This window comes from Notamacropus eugenii, chromosome 4 (assembly GCF_028372415.1).
Source record: "Notamacropus eugenii isolate mMacEug1 chromosome 4, mMacEug1.pri_v2, whole genome shotgun sequence".
NCBI classification, from domain to species: Eukaryota; Metazoa; Chordata; class Mammalia; order Diprotodontia; family Macropodidae; genus Notamacropus; species Notamacropus eugenii.
The window spans coordinates 331,517,586-331,536,030 of record NC_092875.1 but is presented as its reverse complement, the minus strand read 5'-3'; the positions used below and the strand labels follow the sequence as shown (position 1 = coordinate 331,536,030).

Below are 18,445 nucleotides of genomic sequence, written 5' to 3'. Positions count from 1 at the left end.
AAATTGTGTATGTTCTTTGACTCAGCAATACCACTACTATGTCTGTATCTCAAAGAAATCAAAGAAAAAAATCACCTATATGCACAAAAATATTTATGTCGTATTTTTTGTGGTGGCAAAGAACTGGAAATTCAGGAGAAGGGGGATGGATATCCATCAACTGTGGAATGCCTGAAAAATTGATGGTATATCATTGTGATATAGGAAATGACAAGCCAGATCATTTCAGAAAATTCTCTGAAGAACTATGTGAATTGATAATGCATGAAGTAACAAGAGTAAGTTATTTTATACAGTAACAGTAATATTATAATGATGACCAATTAGGAAAGACTTAGTTACTCTGAAAAATACAATGATCCAAGACAATTCTGAAGAACTCATGATGAAAAATGTTATCCAATTCTGGAGAGAGAACAGATTGAATTATAAATTGAAGTATAATTTTTGTTTAGTAAATTTGAGTATATTTTTATTTTATTGATTTTTCTTATGTTTTTGGCAAAATAGCTAATATGAAAAAATATTTTCATGTGATTTCACAGGTATTATTGATATCATGTTGCTTGCCTCCTCAGAGAAATGGAAGAGTAGCAGGAGGGAGGGAGATGAAGAATTAGGAACTAAAGTTTTGTTTTTTTTTTAAAAAAGAATGTAAATAAATTAAAAATATGAAATAAGTTAAAAAGAGGAGTTGAAATAGATGGTCTCAAAAGTCCTTTCTCACTATAACTTCTGTAATCTGTGACATTAACTCATTTGATCTTCAAAAGAAGTAGTCTGAGAAGTAATGATAGTTGCTTTCTCTGCAAAGTGGGTTAAATCAGGCTTGGTAGGTTAAATGATTTTCCTCATGTCACACACTTAGTGTTCAAGCTAAGTTCTCAGATCTTATAATTTTCAGTCTAATTTTCTTTCTATTAACAGTACTAACTTTAAAAACACAGAAAATGCACATGAGATTAGAATCATAATAATAGTTAGCATCTATTTAGCACTTTAAACTTTGTAAAGTGGTTTTCATGTGTTTTTTCATTTGATAAGGACCTCAGGATCATAAAAGGACCTCAGACTAATGACCTCATTTTAAAGATAAAGAAACTATAGATCAGATGGTTGTGACATATCTGAGGTCACATAGCCATTTAATGGCACAGCTGAGGCTAGAATTCAGTCCTTATAACCAAAAAATTAGTCCTCTTTCTATTAGTGCACACAGTCAAGTGTGTGTATATATATATATATATATATATATATATATATATATATATACATACATATGTATATATGCATACATATACACATGTATGTAAATATACACAGATATGTGCATGTTCTGTATGTGATACATATACATAATATACACACATACATATATACATGTACTTATATACATATATATTATATATGTGTTTATGTATATGTGTGTATGTATACATATATATCTATATAGATATAGATATAGATATATCTGAGACAGAGACAGAGACCAAGACAGAAAGAGACAGAGTGATTTGGAGTTTTATTTTTTAGAAGTCTCATAAATATTAGCTGCATATGACTAACTTTCTAAGAGGTTTTTCATGTTCTAGTGAAATAATCAGAGAAAGAGTAATCTGGTGAATTTGATTAAAAGAGACAGTCCATCAGAAGAACATGGGTCAATATGGAACTTGACACATCCAGGTGGCCCTTTGGATATTCAGGGGTTGTAAATGTACATCATAACAGAAGGGGCACTTTGGTGAGAATCTGATTAACTGGATTGATAGAAGCTATCTGAGTGAATGTCAGGCCCCAAAAGGCATTAAATGACCCAAGGGCTTCTGTTTGTCAGTTTTCTCTGATCCAATCCACCAGAGTGCTCTCTCTTGAGAACAGAAAGATAAATATTGTATGATAACATAAGAAGCCTTTCACAAAGCCAGGTAGCACTGTTCATGAGAAATAATCTCAAGGTTTTGTGGAAGACCAAAGAAAAGTCATCAGGATAGCCAGTCTATAGGACTTGTATTCCTAATTCCTCTAGGAAACTTAAGGTATTTAGCCACTCTTGTGGGTGCAAAGAAAGCTTTTTTTCCCCCAATAAGTCTCCTTTTCTTGCTTTAGATGAAGAGGGAGAAGGGAATATATTGCAGAATAATTTTTTATTGAATAAAAGGTAATAATATTGTGACCTTCAGCAATAAACCATAGCCAAATTGTATCAAAATAGTATTTTTTAAAATTTTCCCTGATATTTGTTTTCATGGGGAGTTATAAGAACATGGAATCTTTTAAAACAAAAAGTAAGTAGACTCATGAAAAAGGAGAAAAGGAAGTATGCTTTATCAACTTGTAAGGTTTAGCAAATTTGATTAGAATGCTAAAATAACCTCTCATAAGACCTTCACTAAGTAAACCAAATAAGCAAAAACATCAACACAGGACTGTGTATTCCTATATGAACGATATAAACAACTGTTTATATGTCATGATGATGGCTAGTTTTCATATATGCAATCAATGGAGTGGCCATTGGAGGATACTATTTGGTTATAAAAAACATGATGGAAGACTATATATATATTGAGCACTCTCCCTATTGTGTATGATGGCATGCTAAACACTGTACCCAGGGAATAATAAATACCAAACTCTTACCTGCTAAAGTTAAGATTATTAATCTGGGTTCAAAGAGCTTTTTTAAAAAAATAAAATATTTTGATATCATTACTTTCCTCTTCAACCCTATATAAAATCACTCACTTCAATACTGTCAGTAAGGTGATAGAACAAAAGGTCTTATAGTCCAAAATATCATTATAGCCACTCAACCCCCACGAGTTACCATCCGACCTATTGTTACATGCAAAGGATTGTTGCAGTTTATCATCTACCTAGATTTTGTCCCTTAAGGATGATGAAGGCCTTTCTATTTGCTATAAAGCCGAGCTTTCTTCATCTGTCTTGTCTCCCAAATTAACTCTCACTCCTTGAGAGTGGAAACACTGTTTTTCCCCTTCTTGGTTTCCTGGAACTAAACTATATTTGACATATAGTAAATATTAACCTCTTAAGAAATGATTCTTCAGTTCTGTATGTGGGCTCAATGGTTTCATAGAGTTAAATTCTCCCAGATTTTCCGGTATAAATCCAATGTAGTATGAACATATATGTATATGTATGTATAGTATGTACATGTACTTTATATATACATGCATACTATATATACACACAGTACATAAATACTATACCTATATGTGTTTTATATATATACACACATACATATTCTTATGTATATGTGTGTGTATATATATATGTATATAAATATACATACCATCTGGGTCCGAATGCTCGCAAACACCAAGACTGGTTTGATGAAAAAAATGGGGAAATTCAGAAGCTGATAAATGAAAAATGAGAGCTCCACAGAATACACCAGCAGGATAGTTCATCCACCTCGAAGAGAGAGCAATTAAATTCCATCAAAAGTAAAGCACAAGCAAAGCTTAGAGAGATGCAGGTTCAGTAAGAAGGCAAATGAAATTCAATTTTATGCTGATAGTAACAATCCAAAGCACTTTTATGATTCCTTGAAAGTTATTTATGGACCTATGGTGCCTCACAACTATTCAGTGCTGATGGAGCCGTTTGATTAGCGATAAGGACATGATCTTAGACAGATGGGCTGAGCATTTCCATAGTGTTCTCAACTGACCATCATCAATCGATGGTGAGGCCATTGACCGTTTACTCCAGGTTGAAGTCAATCTCTCCTTGTTGAACTTAGAACTTAAGAAGAGGTTTTGAGGGTTATTAGTTTCCTTTCATGTGGCAAAACACCTGGTGCTGATTCTATTGCAGCTGAGATTTACAAGGTAGGGGGACCATAGCTCATACAAAAAAACTGACTGAAATTTTCCAAGTTATATGGCAAGAAGAAGTTATCCCCCAGGAGTTCAAAGATGCCTCCATTGTTCATCTCTATAAAAGTAAAGGGAATAGAATGTCCTGTGACAATCACAGGGGGGATTTCTCTCTTAGTTATTGCTGGCAAAATTCTTGCTAGAGTCCTCCTTAATAGGCTGATCCTTCACCTGGGAGACAGTTATATATCTGAGAGCCAGTGTGACTTCAGAAAGGGCCGAGAAACAGTCGATATGGTGTTTGCTGCCTGACAACTCCAAGAGAAATGCCAGGAGCAGAACAGAGGTCTGTATGCAACGTTTGTGGATCTGACCAAGGCCATTTTTAGTTGTGAAGAATTATGGAAAATTATGTCAAAATTTGGCTGCCCAGAGAAGTCCATCAGTACTGTACGTCAATTTCACACATATGTACATGTATTCATGCACATATGTATGCTTTCTCTCTCTACACGCACAGACACACACACACGTGATATTTTCAAATGAAGAAATTTAAATCATAGAAAATTAGCCTGATACAATGGAAAAACTACTGAATCTAGAAGCAGAATAAGTGGGTTCAAATCTTACTTTACCTGTGCTATCCTGGGCAAGTCAATTAACATCCCTTGGACCTCAGTTTCTTCACATGTAAGATGGAGGGGGGGTGGTCAGACAAGAGAGCCACTGAGATTGCCTTTATCACTAGCTGAGTTCAAAGAAATCTCTTCCTACCCAGAGGACTGGCTGCATAAACATATAAAATTGTCCATGCTTCATGAAATACTTTGAATCTGTGACAGCAGATGGGAGTATGCACTATAGTGAAGTTATACATCATTTGAAGTATTGAGTTGCTGAAATGTTTGTAAGTGAACTAAAGTTGTGACTTGTCCAATATCTCATTAGGGATAGAGCTAGAATGATCAGCCAGTTCTCCTGCTTCCTCCCTCTAAGAACATTCTGGTAATTGGATGCAAAGTCCTTAAAGGGAGGGGAAGCTTTGTTATTGTCCCTACAACTCCAGCACTGAGCACAATGACTAGAACATAGTAGGTGCTTAATAAATATTTATTCATAGGTCTATTGCTTCTCTGAAAGACTATAGCAAACAAACTAGAAAAATGACATAAATGTACTGAAAAGTCTCTATATCTTACAGCATTATATGTATGTATTTATGTATAATATACATATGTATATATGCAGATGCATACATGTGTGTATATGTATATGTGTGTGTGCATATCCACACATATATATATGATAGAGATTAGGTTGATACCTAGAATTTCAAAACATTAGATTTAAATATTTTGGAAGTGAAGATCAAATTTAAAATAAAGGTACATAGCCCAGTTTTAAGACTTTAATATTTGAAGCAAGAAAGCCTAAGGCCTAAATTCTTGTTCACTACTTTCTTTGGATAAGTCACTTTCTCTTGAGCCTGAGTTTCCTTAACTCCTAAATTAGGGGATTGGAATGAATTATCTTTACGGTTTCTTGACTTTAAATCAGGCCTGCACAACTTGTGAGCTGCTTGCAGCTCACCAAAGGATTTCTGGTGGCCTGGGATCATATATATGTAGAGGAAATCCTTTGGTGGGCTACAAGTTGTTCAGGGCTTCGCTAATACTATGACCTAAGATGAGAATGTGATTCACTTTTCAGTAGAATCTCAAGATCAGAAGGCACAAAATAAATTATGGAGGAAGGCAAAGAGTTCTTCTAGTTGCAGAAAATAAAGCAGTTTTCACTAGGGCACTCTTGAAAATAACTAAAGATTAACACTAACAGGGGCAAGCTTGGAACTTTGGTAAAGTTCCTTGCTTCATATGGATTCAGGTTAGAGAAAAGTTTGATATAAATAAAATTCATTTTTTCCTAGTTCATATCTTTTCTTCATAGTTATCTCATTTCTAGCTTTTTTAACCCATCTCTCCCCACCCCTACAGAGATGCTCCTTGATTTCAAAATAGCCTCTGGCTTAGAAAAATCCCTATACAATGATATACCTCATGTTCAAGTGTTTTTCCTCCTTTCTTTTAACGTTTCTTGTCTTTCATTCCCACTGTCCAGTATCATAATGTCTTCTGCCCAGACAAATAGCAACAGCTGGTGTTTATACAATGTTTTGCAGTTTACAAAGTACTTTACATAGACTCTCATTTTCTCCTTTAAACAATGCTCTAAGGCAAAAAATATCAGTACAAGTACTTTTTCCTCCATTTTACAGAGATCAAAACTGACATTGTGTTAAACGACTTGACTGAGTTGTCACAGATAGTAATTCATATATCAGGAACTCAAGCCCAAGTCTTCTGATTGCAAATTCAGTTTACTTAACCTCTTTAGAGAGGATCTGTTTGTCACGTGATAAGTACTCAACATCTTTTAATTGCTTAATGCTCTATTGTGACCTAGTGTCCCTTGTACTTTTATTGGGACTCCTCAATTCATAATAACATCTCAAAGGCATAACTAAAGATGTTAATTTTATCTTAACATGGTTTATACATTATTTATTTGTTTTAAAAAACATAGCTAAGAGATGATCTCTTATGGTGGAAAAAGTGCAATGCTTACTCAATATGGTATATTTTTCCAGTGTATCTGTGAATTTCCAGATTATTTTAATCACATTTATATTTTCCAGGTAGCCTCAGTTACAATAACTCTAACTGATGGTGATGAAATCATATGGCAACTAACCTGTAAGGTACATGTACATTGTCATTAATTTGTGTGAGGTCTTTGATTTTATTATTGTTGTTTTGCTTTTTAAAAAGTTTGTATTTTGGGGGCGGAGCCAAGATGGCGGAGTAGAAAGACGCATATACACATAGCTCCGAACCCACAACCCATAAAACATAGGCAAAACGGAACTCAAGGCGAATTCTGGAGTAGTAGAGGCCACAGCACAGTGGAGCAAAGGAAATTTCTGTTCCAGAGGGACCTGCAAACATCTCGCAAAAGGTCCGTTGCGCTGTGGACGCGGAGCCCAGCCCAGCCCTGCCGTGGCCGTGGCACAGAGAGGAGCAGATCAGAGCGGGCTTCAGGGACGGGATCTCCAGTGGCCGTGCGGGTCCCTCCACCCACAGGTGAGAGGGTCTTATTGGCAGGTCGAGAGGGAAGTGGGGTGCTCAGGCCCCCTGGGAGGCAGTAGCTGACACAGCGGCAGACCAGGGCTCCCCAAGCAGGCAGGAGCCTGGATCCATTGTTGAAGGTCTCTGCATAAACCCCCTGAGGGAACGGAGTCTGTGAGGAGGCCCTGCCCTGACCTGAGCACCTGAACTTAATCTCACACTGAATAGCAGCCCTGCCCCTGCCAAAAGCCCTGAGGCTGGAAGCAGCATTTGAATCTCAGACCCCAAGCACTGGCTGGGAGGATCAGGAGGCGAGGTGGGTGAGAGGAGAATATTCAGAGGTCAAGTCACTGGCTGGGAAAATGCCCAGAAAAGGGAAAAGAAATAAGACTATAGAAGGTTACTTTCTTAGTGAACAGGCATCTCCTCCCTTCCTTTCTGATGAGGAAGAACAATGCTTACCATCAGGCAAAGACATAGAAGTCAAGGCCTCTGTATCCCAAACATCCAGACTAAATATTCTGTGGGCTCAGGCCATGGAAGAGCTCAAAAAGGATTTTGAAAATCAACTTAGAGAGGTGGAGGAAAAACTGGGAAGAGAAATGGGAAGAGAGTCAAAGCATGAACAGCAGGTCAGTACCCTGAGAAAGGAGACTCAAAAAAATGCTGAAGAAAATAACACCTTGAAAAATAGGCTAACTCAACTGGCAAAAGAGGTTCAAAAAGCCAATGAGGAGAAGAATGCTTTCAAAAGCAGAATTAGCCAAATGGAAAAGGAGATTCAAAAGCTCACTGAAGAAAATAGTTCTTTCAAAATTAGAATAGAACAGATGGAGGCTAATGACTTTATGAGAAACCAAGAAATCACAAAACAAAACCAAAAGAATGAAAAAATGGAAGAGAATGTGAAATATCTCATTGGAAAAACAACTGGCCTGGAAAATAGATCCAGGAGAGACAATTTAAAAATTATGGGACTACCTGAAAGCCATGATCAAAAGAAGAGCCTAGACATCATCTTTCATGAAATTATCAAGGAAAACTGCCCTGAGATTCTAGAACCAGAGGGCAAAATAAATATTCAAGGAATCCACAGAACACCACCTGAAAGAGATCCAAAAAGAGAAACTCCTAGGAACATAGTGGCCAAATTCCAGAGTTTCCAGGTCAAGGAGAAAATATTGCAAGCAGCTAGAAAGAAACAATTCAAGTATCATGGAAATACAATCAGGATAACACAAGATCTAGCAGCTCCTACATTAAGGGATCGAAGGACATGGAATAGGATATTCCAGAAGTCAAAGGAACTAGGACTAAAACCAAGAATCACCTCCCCAGCAAAACTGAGTATAGTACTTCAGGGGAAAAAATGGTCTTTCAATGAAATTGAGGACTTTCAAGTATTCTTGATGAAAAGACCAGAGCTGAAAAGAAAATTTGACTTTCAAACACAAGAATGAAGAGAAGCATGAAAAGGTGAACAGCAAAGAGAAGTCATAAAGGACTTACTAAAGTTGAACTGTTTACATTCCTACATGGAAAGACAATATTTGTAACTCTTGAAACTTTTCAGTATCTGGGTACTGGGTGGGATTACACACGCACACATGTACACACACAGACACACACATAGAGACAGAGTGCACAGAGTGAATTGAAGAGGATGGGATCATATCTTAAAAAAATGAAATCAAGCAGTGAGAGAGAAATATATTGAGAGGAGAAAAGGAGAAATGGAATGGGGCAAATTATCTCTCATAAAAGAGGCAAGCAAAAGACTTATTAGTGGAGGGATAAAGAGGGGAGATGAGAGAAAAACATGAAGTTTACTCTCATCACTTCCCACTAAAGGAAGGAATAAAATGCATGCTCATTTTGGTATGAAAACCTATCTTACAATACAGGAAAGTGGGGGATAAGGGGATAAGCAGGGTGGGGGGGATGATGGAAGGGAGGGCATGGGGAGGAGGGAGCGATTTGAGGTCGACACTCATGGGGAGGGACAGGATCAAAAGAGAATAGAAGTAATGGGGGACAGGATAGGATGGAGGGAAATATAGTCAGTCTCATACAACACAACTATTATGGAAGTCATTTGCAAAACTACACAGATTTGGCCTATATTGAATTGCTTGCCTTCCAAAGGGAAGGGTTGGGGAGGGAGGGAGGTAAAGAAGTTGGAACTCAAAGTGTTAGGAACAACTGTCGAGTACTGTTCTTGCCACTAGGAAATAAGAAATACAGGTAAAGGGATATAGAAAGTTATCTGGCCCTACAGGACAAAAGAGAAGATGGAGACAAGGGCAGAGAGGGATGATAGAAAAGAGAGCAGATTGGTGATAGGGGCAATTAAAATGCTTGGTGTTTGGAAGGGGAGGGGACAAAAGGGGAGAAAATTTGGAACCCAAAATTTTGTTAAAATGAATGTCAAATAAATACATTTAAAAAAAAATTTGTATTTTTTCCCCCATCTCCCAAATCTTTCACCAAGATTCACTGTTCTGGCCTTTTCATCCCTTTCCTGAGGAATTATTTCAATTCTTACCAATCCACATTAAAAGCACAACTCTTTCAGTGGAGTATATTACACAGTGTCCACAGAGAGTAAGTGGAATTGGAGGTTCAAAGCACTCAGGTAGCACTTTTTCAATGAAGTTGATTAAAGGAAAATATACAATTGTGTCCCATGGAAACAGGATCTGTTAGTACAATGGGGAATTCATTGGTTCTGTTTATTTATGCCCAGTACAGGAAGTGAATTATATGGTCAAGTGGAATACTGAAGTTGTCAAGTCTGGTCATTGAATCCATTATGACTGATTTCCTTATAAAAGGAAATCAAACCCATGGGAAAAATTGTAAGAGACTTCAGTCTAGCTTAATTTTAACCAATTTAAGAAATGTATTCAAATCAAACAATTATTTTCTTTATTTTTCAAATTAATTTATTTATTTTTAGTTTTAAACACTCATTTCCACAAGATTTTGAGTTCCAAATTTTCTCTCCATCTCTCCCCTCCTCCCACCCCAAGACATCATGCATTCTGATTGCCCCTTCCCCCAATTTGCCCTCTCTTCTATCACACCCCTCCCTTTCCTTATCCCCATCTCCTCTATTTTCTTATAGGGCAAGATAGATTCCTATACTCCATTACCTGTATATCTTATTTCCCAGTTGCAAGAAAAAATAATTTTTAACATTCGTTCTTAAAACTTAAGAGTTTCAATTTCTATTCCTTCCTCCTTCCCCATCCATCCCCACTGAGAAAGCAAGTGATTCAAAATTGGCTGTCTATGTGTAGTTATGCAAAAGGCTTCTATAAAAGTAACATTGCGAATGACTAACTATATTTCCCTCCATCCTATCCTACCTCCCATTTATTCTATTTTTTCTTTTGATCCCTGTCCCTCCTCAAAAGTGTATACTTCTAATTACCCCCTCTTCCCTTTTGCCCCCCCAAGCCCCACTTACTTTCTTCTTCCCTACTTCCCTGTAGTGTAAGACAGATAAATTGAGTGTTCATGTTATTCCCTCCTTAAGCCAAATCTGATGAGAGTAAACTTCATGTTTTCCCTCTCACCTTCTCCCTTTTCCCTCCATTGAAAAAGCTTTTTCTTGACTCTTTTGTGAGAGATAATTTACCCCATTCCATTTCTCCCTTTCTCCTCCCAATATATTCCTCTCTTATCCTCTAATTTTATTTTATTTTTTTAAATATCATTCCTTCATATTCAACTTACTCTGTGCCCTCTGTCTATATTATATAATCCCTCCAACTACCCAAATACTAAGAAAAGTCTCAAGAGTTACAAATATTATCTTTCCATGTAGGAATGTAAATAGTTCAACTTTACAAAGTCCCTTATGATTTTTTTTCCTATTTACTTTTTCATGCTTCTCTTTATTCTTGTGTTTGAAAGTCAAAGTTTCTATTCAGCTTTGGTCTTTTCATCAAGAATGCTTGAAAGTCCTTTATTTCATTGAATGACCCTCAGTTTTGCTAGGTAGGTGATACTTAATTTTAATCCTAGTTCCTTTGACTTCCGGAATATCATATTCTAAGCCCTTTGATTCCTTAATGTAGAAGCTGCTAGATTTTGTGTTATCCTGATCATGTTTCCACAATACTCCAATTGTTTCTTTCTTGATGCTTGCAATATTTTCTCCTTGACCTGAGAGCTCTGGAATTTGGTTATAATATTCCAGGAAGTTTTTCTTTTGGATCTCTTTCAGGAGGCAATTGGTGAATTCTTACAATATTTATTTTACCCTCTGGTTCTAGAATATCAGGGCAGTTTTCCTTGATAATTTCTTGAAAGATGATGTCTAGGCTCTTTTTTTGATTATGGGTTTCAGGCAGTGCCGTGATTTTTAATGGTCTCTCCTGGATCTATTTTCCAAGTCAGTTGTTATTCCAATGAGATATTTTACCTTGTCTGCTATTTTTCATTCCTTTGGTTTTATTTTATAATTTCTTGATTTTTCGTGAAGTCATTAGCTTCTATCTGCTCCCTTCTAATCTTTATGGAATTATTTTCTTCAGTGAGCTTTTGAATCTCTTTTTCCATCTGGTTTCTGCTTTTTATGACATTGTTCTCCTAACTGGCTTTTTGGATCTCTTTTGCCATTTGGATTAGTCTATTTTTCAAAGTGTTATTTTCTTCAGCATTTTTTTGGATCTCCTTTAGCAATCAGTTGACTTGTTTTTCATGATTTTCCTACATCATTCTCATTTCTCTTCCCAGTTTTTGCTGTACTTCTCTTACTTGATTTTCAAAACGCTTTTAAAGCTCTTCCATGACCTCAGACCACTATATTTTTCTCAGAGGCTTTCAATGTAGGAGATTTGACTTTGTTTTCTTCTGTTTGCTTACTTTGGTCTTCCTTATCACCAAAGTAAGATTCTATAGCCTGATTCTTTTTTTGATTTTTACTCATTTCCCCAGCCATTTACTTGACTTTTGAGCTCTTTGTCATGGTAGTTCTCTGCTTCCAGTGGAGGTGGCGGGTGTACTGTCAGCCACTCGATCCCCCCACAATCTATGGGCCTAGAGCTCCAGAAACAGTAACTGCAGCTGTCCCTGCTGCTTCTGTGGCTTCCATGGGTTCCTCTACTCCCTCCCCACTCTGCCTCTCTGGTGTTGGGGCCAGATCACTCCACACTCCTGCACTGATCCCACAGACTTTTTCCACTGACCTTCCAATTTGTCCTCAGCCTTTTGGGGTCATGAAGCCTGGAAGGCACCACAGGTGCAAGAGATTCAGTCTCCCCAACATCTGTTCAGGTCCCTTCTGTGCACTCATGGTCTACACTGGACTGAGTTCTGTTCCCAATGTGGCATGATAGACACTTCCCAGCAACATTCCAGGCTATCTTGGGCTGGAGATTTGCTTCACTCCGGCATTCTGTGGGTTCTGCAGCTCCAGAATTTGTTTAGAGCCATTTTTTCCAAGTATTTGGTTGGGCTTGGTGGGAGTGCTCTAGAAAGTCCATGGTGTTACTCTGCCACCTTGGCCCAAACAATTTTAAAAAGACAAAAGATCAACACTAATATTTGCATTTTCATCTAGAGTATATTTGTTTCAGAGATGCTTAGAGCAATTCAAGTAGCTGAGTTAACAAGTATTCGTCATCATCATCCTTTCACATGGGTTAATTATTTTTAATCAGTAAAGGAACACCTAGCAATTTAAAAAGGCAGTCCACTAATAGGGCCACTGGAGCATAGGTACAGTAGAAAAATGCTATAGACTTGGAGTCAGAAACTAAGTTGAAGTCCTGGTTGTGCCATTCACCAGCTTTGTGGTCTTATACCACACACATACACACACACACACACACACACACACACACACACACACACACACACACACACACACACACCCTGGGATCGGAATCCTCATTTGTCAAAATAGGGATACTGACACTTTTACTATTTCAAGGTTTTTGTATAGGAAACGCCACTGTATTCCTAAGAAATCATTCATAACACTGATGTAATGTACATACATCCACACACAGTAGTATTGGGGGACTTGAGTTAGTGAAGAAGAGGTGAAAAACCACAGAGAATAATTTCAAAATGTGAAAGAGGCCAGACAGAAGAGGCAAAATGAGGGAGTGGTGATAAATATTAACTGATGGTTCTGAACCTCAGAGGTAAGTGAAAGAAAGAGAAACATATCATAAAGGGCCAAAGCTTATTAGTTTATGAAAAGATAAATGGGAAAGAAATAATAATAGACTCTTAAAATGAGTTATTGTCAAGGGAATATTGATGTGCAGGCAGGGGTGGAGTGGGTGGGAAGCCACATGAATGGAAAGCCCATAAGGGTGATTAGACAAGATGAACTTTCAACTCTCAATCTATAATCTTCAGTACCTCAGACTTGTACTATGTACAAAGTCACTTGGCAATGTACAGAACAGAAAAAAGACAGTGACATTGTAATCCTGCTCTTAAGGAGCTTACAGTCTAGAGTATAAGGATAACCAGCAAACATTAGGTGGTATAAAAGTTAGAGTGCTGAATTGGAATCAGAAAGACCTGAGTTCATTTCTGCCCCTCAACACTTCTTAGCTTTGTAAGCCTGGGCAAATCACTTAAAATCAGTCACCCTCATTTTTCTCAAATGGAAAATTAACATAATAATGCATCTACCTCACAGGGTTATTATGAAGAACTAAGATGACATATGCAAAGTGTTTTTCAAAATTTAAAACTCTCTATAAATTATAATTTTTTTGGTTTCTGTAAGGGAAATTTACTTTTGCATTTCTTAAAAAGTATCATTGAGAAACAAATATTTTGCTGTGGATTACAGTGAAGTATTTAACCAAAACAATAAGGAAACAAAATGTGCCTTGAGGACATTTAAAAATTATAGTTAACATTAGTATTAATGAAACATTACATGAAGACACATAGTTCACCCTCTTCTCTACATGGTAAAATAATATGAGCTTATCAATTTTTGCACCATGGAATTTTGACACTTGAAAGTGAAATGTCAGTGGGAGAAAACAGTTTATAAAACTGAAAACAAACCTTTAAATAAACTAATTCAGTTTATCACAAAGCTTTATGCAGTACCAATGACTAACTTGTAGAAGAGTTGCTTATGAAAAATGTTGTATTCAGATAGTACCAAAACCACAAAAATAAATATGAAAGAAGATTTAAGACTTGGAAAAAGTAAAAAAAAAATATCTTTCTAGAGGATCTCTCAAAATTAAAATGTAAAGGGGACCCAATTTTATGGCAACATATAATAGTCAAGAGTACATTCTAGATGGATGTGGCTATCTTTATATACTTAGATGTCTAGTGATTCTACACCATTAAAGTACCTTCCTCCTTGAAACTGGGCATCAGCTGGAACTTAATATAAAAAGCATTTTCCCCCTATTTCCCTAAGTGATACTGGCAATAATGTACATAATTTTTTCCTTCAAGTTATTTCATACAAATCCTGAAAAAGCAGACATTCCAAGAATTTAATAACTTCTAAGTTAAACCTTACTCATATAAGAAAAGTTCTAACTCATTTAACTTCCCTTGTCTTTAAACAGTGGCCCCAAAACTAAAATTCTATTCTCTTTTAGTAATTTTAGAATGTCCCTAAACTAATTCCAATTTGGATGATGAAAAAATGATTTTGGGAGTAAATAAGAAATTTAAACAAGTAATCACTCTCGAGGGTGGGGTGGGGGAAGAGAAATAACCACAATAATCCGTCCACTACTGATTCAACCAAAAGAGCTGCAGGTGAAATATGGCATCATATTTCTAATACTTCCATAACTTTGAAAAACTTTAGATTAAACTTGCTTCCAGGGCAAGTTTCATTGCTCGATAACATTCTCAATTTGGATAGCTTATTTTGTGCCTATCTGTGGAATATGCCTCATTTCTTACTACTTCCTGCCTCAACTGTTAATTTTACTGCAAGACCAGGTCACTTTTGTTTGGTTTAGAACCTTCTATAACTTGGCTTCCATTTTCAGATTTGGCTCCTTTCTCACTTTCCACCTGGGTCTGAGAAATGGGCCTCTCTTCTTTACTACCCTCTACCATCACCTGGGGATTATTTTTTTCTTCTGCAGAGTCACTTTCACTTGACTTGGGATTCTCCTTGTCTGTGTTTCCAAACTCCGGTTTTGCCTTGTTTCCATTTCCTACTTGGGCAATTCTTTGTTACTCTTGACCATTTCCTGAAGGTTGTATTTTCTGAACAATATGTAATCTTTGACAACACTCAGGCAGTAGACAGCCTTAATGATGTCTACTACAATGGCATATTGGGGATTACTAAGATCGACCTTATTTTCAGGATTGTGACAGCCCACTATGCCTGCTAGTTCTTTAATAACTTCTTCTCAGCTCATGAGACTATTATTTCTTGCTTTGTAAATAATCTGAAATGTTCCTTTATTTGGTGCTTTAAACCAAAGTTCCAAGAAGGTGTCAGCATATTTTTTCATATCTTCTAAGAAAACTTTGCATGTGCCAGATATGGGCAACACGCACAAAATAACCTATGTTTTCTTCTTCTTGGTTGTATACATATCCTTTAGCATATGATATACAAATTTCTCAGGTTCTATGCCAAGTGTTCTAATGCAGACCACCTTATTTGCTCCACTTTCCAATGACTGGAATCATCTTAATCTCAATTCAGTAGATCTCTGAAACTCACTGACTTCTTTCTTCAAGGCAGCTTCTGCATCATCTTCCTCTTCCTCCTCACTTCCAGATGGTTGCTTATCTTTGTCTACAAACTTCTAGGACCCATATAGGTCATCCCCATACTCCTTGAGAAGGCTGTAGGCCTCCTCCATGCACTTGCATCCATTCATGTTGCAGGTAATGAGAATGCCTTGAAGCCTGGTTCCAGCTTCCTCAGGCTGCCACCCCAGCACCTGGCCCTCTTAGCTTGCACATACTGGGCCTTCCCTTTTCTTTTTACCCCTCCGCCTGTGGGGGTTGCTCCCCGACTGCGGCCATTGTGAAGAAGCTATAGGAAAATGAAAGTTTGGAGAGGTTTTGAGGGGCAAATGGCAAAAGATTTGCTTTCTATAGTCGCCTTCTTTGCCAAAATATATTTAAAAAAAAAGAATTATGTGTCTAAAATATCATTCACAACATAAGGAGAGAGAATGAAAGGTAAAAAAAACAAACAAGTTATTTCTAAAGGATGCTAATATTTGATACTTTAACTCAGATTTTCTATCTCCAATCAAATTTAAAAACCTTAGTAAAAAAAAAAAAAGCAAGCTTCCAATCTAATACTAAAGATTCTTGAGTAATATTGATTCTATCTCAACTTCTCCAAACTTTAAAGAAGCAGGAGAATAATTCTACCCAGTCATGGAAAGAAAGGAGAAGGGATAGAAGATTGAGGCAGGGCTCAATGGGAAGGAAAATTCCCTTCCTGAAAAGAAGTGGACTAGAAACTCAAATGGGGTTAATCATCTCCCTCTCAAGGTTACCAATGACAAAATGCTGTGCCAAGACAACCACTACATCTCCAAAAGTAAGACTAAAGCTGACTGTCAGTTAAATTCAAAGGACCATGAAACAGTAGGAAAGGAGAAAAAGTGTGAGTGATAAGGAATACAATAAAAAACTGAAATAAAAAAAAATGTCAAGACATAAAACAGACTAGATAAAGGAGATTCAGAAACAATGGAGTACAATAACCCATTTTCTTCTAAAGTGAAAAACATACATGGGAGTGAGGGGGAGGAGGGTAAATCTCTTTATTTCTTAAAAACTGTTTGGAAAACTGGAAAGCAGCCTTACAGAAATTAGACTTAGATCTTACACTAGATTTGACAATACATTGTAAATCAATATGTGACCTTAATATTAATGTTCAGATTATTAAAAAAAAAGAAATTGGAAAAGAAGCAGATCATATACCTCTCACAACTCTGGAGAGAAGATGGATTTTTAACCAAGCAAGGTATAGAGAAAAGTACCAAAGAAAAGTACATAACTTTGATAACAGGAAACTGAAAAGCTCTTCTAGACAAATTAATGAAACTAGGATAAAAAGAGAAACAGAATGGCAAAATAAAATATTAATATCTAATTTCTCCATAAGGTTTTTATATTTAAGATACATAAAAGGTAATAAACACAAAATTAGTAACCATTCACCAGTAGATAAATGGCCAAAACAACAAATAGTTCTCAAAAGAAGAATCACAAAGCATTTACAACCACATGGAATAATGCTTCACTACACAATATTCAAATTGTCAAAGATGACCAGAAACTGTCAATGGTTAATATTGACAATGTTGTACTATAATAGACACACTAATATATTGTTAGTAGAGTTATGAAGTGTTATATACATTTTGCAAAGCAATTTGGAATTATGAAAATAAAGTGACAAAGAAGTTAAACTATTAACTAGAAACTCCATTATAATGGTTATACATGAAGGAAGATATCAATGAGAAGGAAGATATCAATTTATATACTAAAATATTTATAGCAACACTTTTTATGATACCAAGGAATTAGAAACAAAATAGATGTCCATCAACAGGGGAATGACTAAACAAATTTTGAATGTAATGAACTATTACTGTACTGTAAGAATTAATGTGTGTGATGAATAAAGAAAAACAGAAAGATCTGTATGAACTAATGCAAAGTAAAGTAAACAGGGCCAAGAAAACAAAATAAATAATGTCTATGATAATGCAAATGAAAACAAACATATACCAAAAAAATCAAAAGTGAATCAAAAAATTATAAAGAACAAGCTTGATTCAAATGAAGAAATATGAGAAGAAACTCTAAGCTTACTCCTCAATGAAGCTGTGGAAGATGTCCACAGGTTGTACTTGAAAATTTTTTTTCAGCATTTTTATCAATTATGCTGATTTATTTTACCTTCTTTGCAATGTTATTTGTTATAAATAAAGATGTTCTGGAAGGAGGAGGGGGAAGGATACTGGGGATAACTATGATGATATAAATAGAAAGCATTAATAAAAATTTATTAAAAAGAACCCCAAATTTTATGCAAGATAAACCAACTGATTGATGATAGCATATCAAGAGATATAAAACCATCGTTCTCCCGGAAAATAGATGCCTTATCAAAAAGGGATACCATAACCAATGGAAGGGAGAGGCAATAAAACTGTGTAGAACATCTTCATACCAAAAATAACAAATCAGTTGGGGAAATACACTCTAGTCACAGGAGATAACACACTTCAAATTGCCAAGTTATTTACCATTTTTATTTAATAAATGGCAACGTGATAAATACAAAAAGAAATATCCAAGAAATGTGATGTAACAAGTCTGAAGGAGAGAATACCTTCATTGGGAGAGAAGAGATGTTTTGAGGACTATCAAGTGAATATCTGGCTCCTGAATTGTCTTCTGAAGGAATAAAATAATTTAAATTGAGATACTGGGGGAGAGTACATTTCGTAG

The 18,445-nt window shown here is 36.2% G+C and overlaps 1 protein-coding gene and 1 pseudogene across 3 annotated transcripts in view; both read right to left on the bottom strand.

The window, feature by feature from the left end:
* RIT2 (Ras like without CAAX 2) overlaps positions 1-18,445 on the bottom strand; it is a 523,011-nt gene that overhangs the window by 354,917 nt on the left and 149,649 nt on the right. The window lies entirely within an intron of this gene.
* Positions 14,240-16,115, bottom strand: LOC140498466 (THUMP domain-containing protein 1 pseudogene; annotated as a pseudogene).